Here is an 11205-nt window from a genome sequence, read left to right on the forward strand (position 1 = left end):
ATGAACTGTTTGAAGACTCAATACAACAGAGCTAACTCCTTTCTGATAACAAAAGTGTATTTTCTCTAAACTGGACTGTCAGAAGTCTTTTAGGGGCCAGCGCTGTGGCACAGTGGGCGCCTGAAGTGCCAGCATCCCATGTGGACGCCAGTTCTAGTCTGGGCTGCTTCTCTTCTGATCCAGCTCTCTGCTATGGCCTGGGAAAGCAGAAGATGGCCCAAGTCCTTGGGCCCCTGCACCCACGTGGGAGACCTGGAAGAAGCTCCTGGCTCCTGCCTTCTGATCGACGAAGCTCTGGCTGTTGCAGCCATCTGGGGAGTGAATCAGCAGATGGAAGACCTCTCTCTGTACCTCTCTGTAACTCTTTCAAATAAAATAAAGCTTTTTTTTTTTTTTTTTAAAAAAAAGCTTTTAAAACTAGTGAAAGCATTATAAGGTGTGATATTTGTGGAAACACTTTGAAACCCTACAACTAGAAGGCTTATAATGTAAAACGAAGTGTTGCTTTGGTTGTGTTACATTTTTCTTTTTCAAAAAGTCTACAGATGGCAAAAAAAAATCCTTTTTCAAAATGGAATTATACCACAAGAAAGAATTATGCTTGAAGAATAAGTTCCATCTTCAGTGATATCCAAAGTGTGGTTCAAGGCTTAGATTGTAGGTGCCAACTTTGTTCCAGACACTGGGCGAGTGCTTTGAGGACATTCTCTCTCCCATGATTTTTTAGTCCGCTGTCATAGAGATGGGCGCTCTAATAGTCACTGAAGTGTATGAAACAAGTAGACGTGGAAAGGAAAAGTAAAGGGTCCAACTAGCATTTAGGGAGTAAAGGGCTGACCTAGCCTAAGGTGCCCTGAAGGTGTGAACTTTGAGTGAAAGTCTGAGTAAGAGATAATCTGTCAGAACAGTAGGGTGGTAGAATGCCTCCAGGGCACAGAGTGTAGCATATGCAAAGGTTTTGAGGTGTTGCATTAAAAAACAACAAAACCAAGAGAAGTTTGTGTGGATGGAGCAGAGAGGGAAGGAGGGCCCTAGATCTGTGTTAAGGGTTTTGGTTTTTATATTGAGGCTAATTGGAAACAACTTGGAAGAGTAGAGGGCCAACCTTGTGGCATAGTGGGTAAATCCACTGCCTGTATGCCGACATCTCCTATGGGTATCCCGGCTGCTCCACTTCTGATTCAGCTGCCTGCTGGTGGCCTAGGAAGGCAGCATAGGATGGTCCAAGTGCTTGGGCCCTGCCACCAATATGGGAGACCCAGATGAAGCTCTGGGCTCCTGGTTTTGTTCTGGCTACCCTGACCTTTGTAGCCATTTGGGGGAGTGAACCAGCTGATGGAAGATTGTCTCTGCCTCCCTCTCTCTTTTTTTCTTTTCCTTTTTTTTTTTTAAAGTTTTATTTATTTATTTGAAAGGCAGAAACAGAGTCCCAAAGAGAGAGCGTGAGAGGTCAGTCCTCCGTGGACAAATAAAATTATATATATAATAAAATTACATGTATTTAAGGTGTGTTATTAAATAATCTTCAATTATTGCTTTTCTTGTGATTGGAAGGCTTTTTAGATATTCTCAATGTCAGGAGAGTTTCTCTTTTCTCACTCATCTTTATCACTTTGGTTTCATTTTCCAATAACTATCTCACTGCTTTAATAAAAATGACAACAAAGTACTGTATATATCTACCAAGTATAGTTTATAATTTTATTGAAGTATTCCAAAATGTCTTTCTAAATTGCAGTTAAAATGTTGTATTGGGGTTTTATCAACAACTTGAATAAAATTATTACATTTCATTTCATTTGTGTTTGGATTTCTCTTCTGAGTCATCAAAAAATGTTTTAAGGGATTGGTGCCATGGCGTAGTAGGTTAAACTCCCACCTGTGGCACTGGCATCCCATGTGGGTGCCAATTGACGTCTGATTGATCCAGCTTTCTGCTATGGCCTGGGAAAGCCATGGATTGCCCAAGTGCCTGGGCCCCCCTGCGCCCACATGGGAGACCCGGAAGAAGCTCCTGGCTTGGGATTGGCTCAGCTGTAGCTGTTGTGGCATTTGGGGAGAGAACCAGTAGATGGAATACCTCTCTCTGTCTCTCCCTCTCTGTAACTCTACCTTTCAAGTAAATCTTTTAAAAAAATGTTTTAAGGTCTTTTAAGTTTTCACTGAACTTGTGTTGCAGGCTTAAGCACCTTTGTAATGGGCAGACCATTTCATTATACTTGGACTCTTCAAGGAGAAGTCCAAGTTGGTATATACACTTGAAACACTCCATATAGTAGCTGAACCTGAAAATTAAACACACCTGTTGGCCAAATAGTGCTTCAGTTAACAACTTCAGGTACTTTGAGGGATGCCTTTTTGATAACAAAGTTAAGACAATGAGCTATGTATGGCTTATATTCTGCAAGGTGGTTTTTTTTTTTTTTTTTTTTTTTTGGACAGATAGAGTTAGTGTGAGAGAGAGACAGAGAGAAAGGTCTTCCTTCCATTGGTTCACTCCCCAAATGGCCGCCACAACCGGCGCTGTGCCGATCCAAAGCCAGGAGCCAGGTGCTTCCTCCTGGTCTCCCACGGGTGCAGGGGCCCAAACACTTGGGCCATCCTCCACTGCCTTCCCGAGCCACAGCAGAGAGCTAGACTGGAAGAAGGGCAGCTGGGACTAGAACCCAGCACCCATGTGGGATGCTGGCGCCACAGGCGGAGGATTAGCCAAGTGAACCACAGAGCTGGCCCCTGCAAGGCGGTTTTAAAGAGCCTAGAGCATTTTGTCCTTATCATCCTAATAGCTGTGTCGACATAGAAGTGATTGTAAATATTGTTCAGCTGCAGGTTAAATAGCACAAATAGGTTGTTATACTTTATTGAAGAAATCTTCATACAAAGGTTTTCAGTTGGCTAAAAAACTTCAAAATTGAGAGCAGGCATTTGATGCAATGGTTAAGACAACACTTGGGATGCCCACATGCCCTACAGGAGTGGATGGATTCAAGTCCCAGCTCTGTTCCAGATTCCAGCTTCCAGCTAATGCATACCTTGGGAGGCAGCAGATAATGTTCCAAGAAATTGGGTCCCTGCCACCTAAGTGGGTAACTTGGATTGAGTTCTGGGCTCCTGGCTTCAGCCTAGCCCAGTCCCAGCAGTTGTGGGTATTTGGGAAGTGAACCAGCAGATTAGACTTTTGTCAGTCTCCCTCCGTGTCTCTGCCTTTCAAATAAATAAAATAAATGAATAAACATTAAAAAGAACTTAAAAATTGCTGAGAGTTTCCTCTTAGAAGAGTAGTGTGGGGCCGGTGCTGTGGTACAGTAGGTTAATCCTCTGCCGTGGTGCCAGCATCCTATATGGGCACCGGTTCTAGTCCTGGCTGCTCCTCTCCCAATCCAGCTCTCTGCTATGGCCTGCGAAAGAAGTAGAAGATGGCTCAAGTCCTTGGGCCTGTGCACCTGTGTGGGAGACCAGAAGAAGCTCCTGGCTCCTGGCTTCGGATCGGTGCAGCTCCGGCCATTGCAACCATCTGGGGAGTGGACCAGTGGATGGAAGACCTTTGTCTCTCCCTCTCACTGTCTGTAACTCTACCTCTCAAATAAATTAAAAAAAAAAAAGAGTAGTGCCCAATAATTGCCAACTGATCAGGATCATATCCAGAATAGAATATGTAATATTATTTACTGCTTGGTTATGCATTGGACCTACCACTTGTATTTTTAAGTTTTATTTGAGTGAGAGAGGGATACTACTACTATTTCACTCCTTCAAATGCTTGCAACTGAGCAACAGCAGCCAAAGCTAGGAACTGGGAATGGCAATCAAGGTTTCCCACATGGGTGGGAGGAACTCAACCACTTGAGTCAGTACTGCTGCCTCCCACAGTCTGCATTAGCTGGAAGCTGTAATCATGAGCTGGAGCCAGGAGTCAAACCCAGGGAATCTAATGTGGGACGTGGATGCCCTAGCCAGCATCTTAACTGCTAGGCCAAATGCTCACCCCTGGAGCCAGTACTGGTGGCACGGTGGGTTGCAGTGCCAACCTCCCATATGGGCGCCGGTTTGAGTCCTGGCTGCTCCACTTCCTGTCCAGCTCCCTGCTAATGCACCTGGGAGGGCAGCAGAGGATGGTCTAAGTCACTGGGTCCCTGCACCTGTGTGTGAGGCCTAAAAGAAGCTCCTGGCCTCTGGCTTCTGCCTGGCCTAACCCTGATCATTGTGCTATTTGGGGATTGAACCAGCGGGTGGAAGATCTCTCCGTCTCTGTCTCTCTCTGGCTCTGCCTTCCAAATAAATAAATAAATCTTAAAAAAAAAAAAAAATGCTCACCCCTGACTTAGCATTCTTGAAATGCATTTTCTCATTTCAATTAACTTTTCACAAATTGTTTTAATAAGATACATCTTTTATTTTGACATCTATTCCCAAGAGAGTAAGCAAACAGATAAAAGCCAGCTATTACTTGAAAAATTATAACACTACTTTTCATATGACCTTTGAAGTATAAATCTCTTTCCTTACACATTTAACAATCTCAAAACTTCTGGTTCTGACCATGCAGGGGTAACAGTGCCAGACTAACTCTCCTGCTATAAATAACTAGAAAACAAGGCAAAATGTTTTCACATGGGGAAAACAGTACAGGGGCTATAGGCTTTGTGTGAAGGGCAGCAGTCAATTGCCTGTTTTTTGCCTGGAGGCACATCCTGAGCCAAGAGAATAGGATAAATGATCTTAGAGCAATTTGTCTTGTTGACAACTTCAGAGGAAGTTAAGGGAGGTCGAAGCTCCTGGAAGCTGGGGGGCAGAGTTGCAGCAAGGAGGGTGCTACATCGATTAAAAAAAAAAAAAAAGCTAGAAAAATAGATATAGATGTCTTCTTGAAACTTTGCTGAACACTGAGATGTGCACTCACAGGGTGAGGCACTAAGGTCTCGGAGAAGTTGGAGATGTCTGAGACCCCCGCAGCCAGAGGAGAAAGTCCTCCTGGATCATCAAAGGCCTTAGGTAAAGAGCCTGGGAAGGCAGACCCTAGGCCCTAGGAAGAGGCTAACCTACCCTGATGAAAAGATAGCCTGTGCCTGCACCAGCAAAGCCTAGATACAGCCCTCAGAAGATTGTGCCGACCTGCAAGTAACTTGCTTTTCTGAGTGAGGCCCCACATTCTTTAAGAGAAGACCACAAAATCTAGATTCTCAATGGTATTAAATTTATAGTTTCCTGCATTCCGTAAAATGACTACAGAGAATGCAAAACAGGAAAATGTGACTCATAACCAGGACAAAAAAAGATTGTCAGTAGAAATGGATAATAAATGACAGAGATAAAGAAGTTGGCAGATCGGGCTGTTAAAATCCCTGTTAACACCTATGTTCAAGTATTTAAAGGAAAACTTAAACCTCAGAGAAGTGGAAGATATTTTGATATATTTTTTTAAAAAAATCTCTAACAATAACACAACTGGAAAAAAATCATTGTATTGCCTGGCGTAACAGAAGATTGTACAGTATATGGAAGGAAAAGATATATCAACTTGAAGAAACAGCAAGAAAAAATACCCTGAGTAAGGCAAAGAGGAAAAAGATGAACAAAAGTCTTTGTGTCCTATGAGGGAAAATCATTTACTACACTAGTAATATAGCTGAAGTCCTAGAAGAAAAAAATAATTATTTCAAGAAATAATAGTTAAAAATAAATTTGGAATAAAGTCTGATCTGAGGTCCAAGAAATTCAACAAACCTCATGCTGAATAAGTGTGAAGAAAAACACTCTGAGGCATTGAGACAAATCACAAACAAAATTCTAGAAACAAATGATACAGAAAAAATCTTGAAAGTAGTCAGAGGATGAGAAAAGTGTCTCACATGCAGAGGTATAACAATGACTGTAATCTCTTAGAACCAATACAAACTACAAACTATGGAATGAAATCCTTAGCGCACAGAATTCTCTGTTCATTCCATGCATTAGTCCATTTCCTGTTACTGTAATGAAATGCCTGACACTAGCCCTTTATAAAGAAACAAAAATTGTTTAGTTCTAAGAGTACAGACAGCATCGTACTGGTTCTTGCAGGGGATCTCCTTGTGTCGCATCACAGCGTGTGCTATCACAGTAGGGATGGGGGTAAGAAGGAGAGGTTATGGTGAGCAAGAAGTCTTAGAGGGGAAGGACAAGCCTCACTCTAAAAGCAACTCATTCTAGTGGAACTAAGTGGGGTTTCACGGGAGCTATTTGGTCCTTTCTTATGGTGAGATCTCCAGCGGCCCATTCTTGTACTCAGCACCACCTCCTAAAGTTCTCATCACTGCCACATTGAGGATCAAGCTTCCAACACAGGAACTCAGGGGACAAACTACATCCAAAAAAAATTTTTTTTAAATGGAGGCAATACAGTGACTTTTTAACACAAAAAAAGCTGAGAGAATGCATTATTAGCCAACACGGTCCCACCTAACTACAAGTACATTGGGAAACTGTTTCAAAAAAAGAAAGAAAGAAACTGAATAGTTCTCTACTATGGAGATTGGATTAATAATTTGAGTCATTCTACAAAGACTCTAGGCTCAGATGGCTTCACCTTTGAACTCTATCAAACATAAAAAGAAAGAAACAGTATAATTCCTATGCAGATTCTTCCAGAGAGGAGAAGAGGAAAGAATGTTTTCCAATCTATTTTATGGGGTCAGCACTACCCCAATGCCAAAATCAGCCAAAGACATTATCAGAAAGCAAAACAGAATAACAATCATGAACATAGTGAAAGAAATCTTTAAACATTTTTAGCAATTAAAAGTCAGCTATATAGGGCTTGGTGTTGTGGTTCAGTGGGTTAAGTTGCCATCTACAACACCAGCATCCTTCATGGGCAATGGTTCAAGTCCCAGCTGCTCCCCTTCCAATCTAGCTCCCTGCTGCTGAGCCTAGGAAAGCAGGGAAGATGACCCAGGTGCTTGGGCCCATGCCACCCATGTGGGAGTCCCAGAAGGAATTCCAGGCTCCTGATTTTGGCCTGACCCAGCCCTGGATATTGTGGCCATTTGGGGTGTGAACCAGCACATGGAAAATCTCTCTTTCTCTCTGTGACTCAGTCTTTCAAATAAATAAATTCATTAAATCTTTTTTAAAAATTTAGCTATATATAGAAAATGCAATACACTATGATCAAGAATGCAAGGTTGATTTAAAAATTCAAGAATGGGAGCAGGCATTTGACACAGCAGTATGTCACTAATTTCTTGGAATGTTGGCCCATATCCAAAGGTGCAGGTCCCAGCTCCTCTGATTTTAATTTCCTATTAATGTGCATCTTGGGAGATAGCAGATGATGCCAACCATGTGGGAGACCTGGGTAGAGTTCTAGGCTCCTGGCTTTGGCCTGGCCCAGTCTGAGCTATTGTGGCATTTGGAGAGTGAGCAAGTGGATGTAAGATCTGTCTCTGTGTCTCTCTTTCAAATAAATAACTATATATAAATATATGATTTAGTTTTTTATTTATTTGAAAGAGTTACACAGAAAGTAGATCTTCCTTTCTTCCATTTGCTGGTTCACTCCCCAAATGGCCTCAATAGTTGGGGCTGGGCCAGACAGAAGCCAGGAGCCAGGAGCCAGGAGCTTCTTCCAGGTCTCCCACATGGGTGCAGGGGCCCAATGTTCTGCTGCTTCCCCGGACACTTTAGCAGGGAGCTGGATCAGAAATGGAGTAGCCAGGCCTCAAACTGGCACCCATAAGAGATGCTGGCCCTGCAGGCAGTGGCTTAACCTGCTATGCCACAACGCTGGTCCCAAATAACTATTTTTGAAGAGTGAAAATAAACATGAAAAAATAAAAATTCAAGAATAAATCAGGGTGACTTACTCCACAGAATAAAAGGGAAAAATTATGTGATAATCCTAACACAAGCAGAAGAATTTAACAAAACTCAATATCCACTCAGAGTACAAACTCAATGATATTGTGATATATAAGAACTTTATCTGATAAAAGATGTCTCATGAAAAACTTGCATCTCACATCCATCTTAGTGGTGAAAGCCTGCAGGTCTTCTCTGCCTGCTGGTACCAAGGATGTTTGCCCTCAGCACTTCTATTATGCTGTAGATCCTAACCAGTTCAATAAGGAAAAAAGCAACAAATGTGTGAAGAGACGCACACACAGACACATCTGATACAACATGCTGAAAGGCAAAGACCCAGAGAAAATATGAAACAGTAAGAGAAGTTTGAGTCATCACTAACAAGGAGATCTAACAAAATTAACAGATCACTCTGCATTAGAAATAATGAGGAGCTGGTGTTGTGCAGCAGCCGGTTCAAGTCCTGGCTGTGCCATGTCTAATCCAATGACCTACTAATGCGCCTGGGAAAGCAGAAGATGGCCTAAGTACTTGTACACCTGCGATGCATGTGTGAGACCTGTCGGAGGTCCTAGTTCCTGGCTTCAGTCTGGCCATTGGGGCCATTTGGGGTCCCTCTCTCTCTCTCTCTCTCCCCCCTCCCTCCCGCTCCTGCTCCCTCTCCCTCTCCTTCTTTTAAACAAATAAATCTTTTTTCCTAAAAAAAAATTAATGAATGAAAGCCAGAAGAAAGCAAAATGACACAGTGTTCAAAAATTATCAAAACAAGAATCCTATATTTAATAAAGTATCCTTTAAAAATGAAGGCAGGGGGCTGATGTTATGGTACAGGGGGTTAAGCTATTTGGGGAGCAAACAGATGGAGGCTCTCTCTCTCTCTGCCTTTTAAATAGATAAATAAATATTTTTCTAAAAAATGAAGGCAAGCTAAAAACATTGACAAGCAAAAATGAGAATAATTTGTTGCTAGCAGAGTTTCCTTACCAGAAATACTAGAAGCTCTTTAGGCTGAAAGTAAGTGACTCTAGACAAAAAATGCTTTGGTAAAGGTAATTATGTGATTATAAAAAAGCAGTACACATTAATTTTTCTTATGTGTTCTTTTGTTCTAAAAAGTAATTTTATAAAATAATATGTATATATGTATTTAACTTTTATTTGAGAAGTAGAGAGAAAGAAGAGCTTGCCTCCATCTGCTAGTTCACTTTTTATATGCCCTCAATGGCTGGCATTGGACCAAACCAATATAGAAATAGGAGTGTTCCATGGCCGCCCTTGCAGTGAGTTCTGACGGGTGCTCATATAGCAGCAGCTTGTCCAGGAAATCTAAGGCCTCAGGGCTGACGAGGTGGTGGTTTTCACTGTGGACAAAGCGTTCTCATCATATACAAGAGTACCCAAGATACAGAAATATGGATTAATCAATATTGTCAATATAGTCCTACAAATCTTCTGCCCCCAGAACCTTGGTTATCCTTACCAACTGATCATAACAGTCATGTCCGTGGAAAAATGGCTCCTTCCAGATCATACTTGTCAGCATACAACCTAAGCTCTATGTATCCAAACTATAATCATACATCCGATAGTCTCCTAGTAGCTCAGGCCCTTTGAAGTATGGAGAAGTAACTCAGATGTTATATTCTTGGCCAGTAAACTGAGCCACACTCCAATCTGTTGGTTGTAGCTTTCTGTGTTCATGATCAGTGGTGACATTCTGCGGCTTCACATCTCTGTGCATAATTTCCATGCTGTGGCAGTAATCCAGGGCCTTCAGAATCTCAGTCTGTTAAAGTCTGGTACAGTTGCTTGAAGTCTGTGTTGTTTACAAAAACAACACAAGGAGAGGTTTGTGACAGAGTCTTTGATGGTGTTTGCCAGTGTAATGATGTTGGGTCCTCCTCTCAAATTCTCCAAAATCTATTTCACACTTAATTTTCTTCTTTTTTTACTGGCTTGAGAATTTTAACAACAGTTTTTTCATTGTTTGCAATGCTGATGGCTTCAGATACTTCTCTGTATTTACCCTGGCCTCATTTTTGAGCCTGCTGGTAGTCAACTTGACTTCCGCATTCCGCCACATGTGACTCACAGTCCCAGTGCTCTCGGGGTCTGTGTGTATCAACATCTGTGAAAACATTTGTCCTTACTGGCATGGGTCCTAACATGTCAGACAGGTTGGTGGACAAAGATGGCCTTGATATTTGGAGCCAGCTGATGCCTAAGTCCTTGTTTCACACCTATTTTCAAAGTGTTTCAGTTTTCAATATCATCTAGATATACTACTAATGGGCGATCGTTTCTTCTGGGAGGTCATCCATTTGGAAGTCACCATGGTGGAAGTGACAGTGGCAGCAGCCACTCTCTGCTCACCAGACAACATCCCTTTAATTTATTGTTAAATGTAAATTATAAATTATTTTTGCAGTTGTGAAATAGTAGCTGGTGTAACAGTTTCATTGTTTTATTTTTTGAAGGTTTTTATTCAATGAATACAAAATTTCAGATGTAAGCTTTTAGGGATATACTGTTTCTTCCCCCCATACTCGCCCTCCCACCCGCACTCCCATCCCACCTCCCACTCCCTCTCCCGTTCCATTTTCCAATTGACTTTATACAGAAGATCAACTCTTTACTAAGGAGAGATTTCAACTATTTGCACCCACACAGACACACAAAGAATAAAGTACAGTTTGAAGACAAATTTTGCCATTAAGTACAACTCATTAAGGGTGGAGGTCCAGCATGGGGAGCAAGTGCACAGTGACTCCTGTTGTTGATTTAACAATTGACACTCTTATTTATGACGTCAGTGATCACCCGAGGCTCTTGACATGAGCTGCCAAGGCTATGGAGTAACAGTTTCATTGTAATGTTTCCTCTGGCACTTGCTGTAACTTGTGAAGGTCATTCGAAAAACCACAAATGACTTCAAGCTTTTATATAATTCAATGTGCATTCTATAATGGTGTCTTCAGTTACAAGGAAAAATCAAAAGTTTTCCTGAAGCTTCAGATACAGATAGTATTGTGTCTACTGTGACCAGCTTTAGGTTTGCATTTCAAAGGCTATGGATGCTGTGGAATTTCTTTAGAATCAGAGATTCTGAAATTCTGGAAGAATTCTAATAGGTATGTGCTATGCTTCATTACAATGTCCATGTGTGTTCTTACTTTGTAATGATTTACTGACAATACATACTGCCTGAGCTCTGCCTGTTCCTATCCCAGCCCTTGGACCTACGGGTTATTATTTGTGCCAGTGCTGCAGAGATGGGATTTGGGGAATAGCTAGAAATGCTAGACTCTCACAGCAGGTCCTAGCACTGGCCCTGTGCAAAGCCCTTTTTCTGTCCTGCTGCTG

At 41.9% G+C, this 11205-nt stretch overlaps 1 pseudogene; it reads right to left on the reverse strand.

Moving 5' to 3' along the window:
* Positions 1–8660: 8660 nt before the first annotated feature.
* On the reverse strand, positions 8661–10135 carry LOC100346444 (casein kinase II subunit alpha-like; annotated as a pseudogene).
* Positions 10136–11205: the final 1070 nt, after the last annotated feature.

The sequence above is a fragment of the Oryctolagus cuniculus genome, chromosome 11 (assembly GCF_051225735.1).
Source record: "Oryctolagus cuniculus isolate XC-2025 breed Fujian yellow rabbit chromosome 11, ASM5122573v1, whole genome shotgun sequence".
NCBI lineage: Eukaryota > Metazoa > Chordata > Mammalia > Lagomorpha > Leporidae > Oryctolagus > Oryctolagus cuniculus.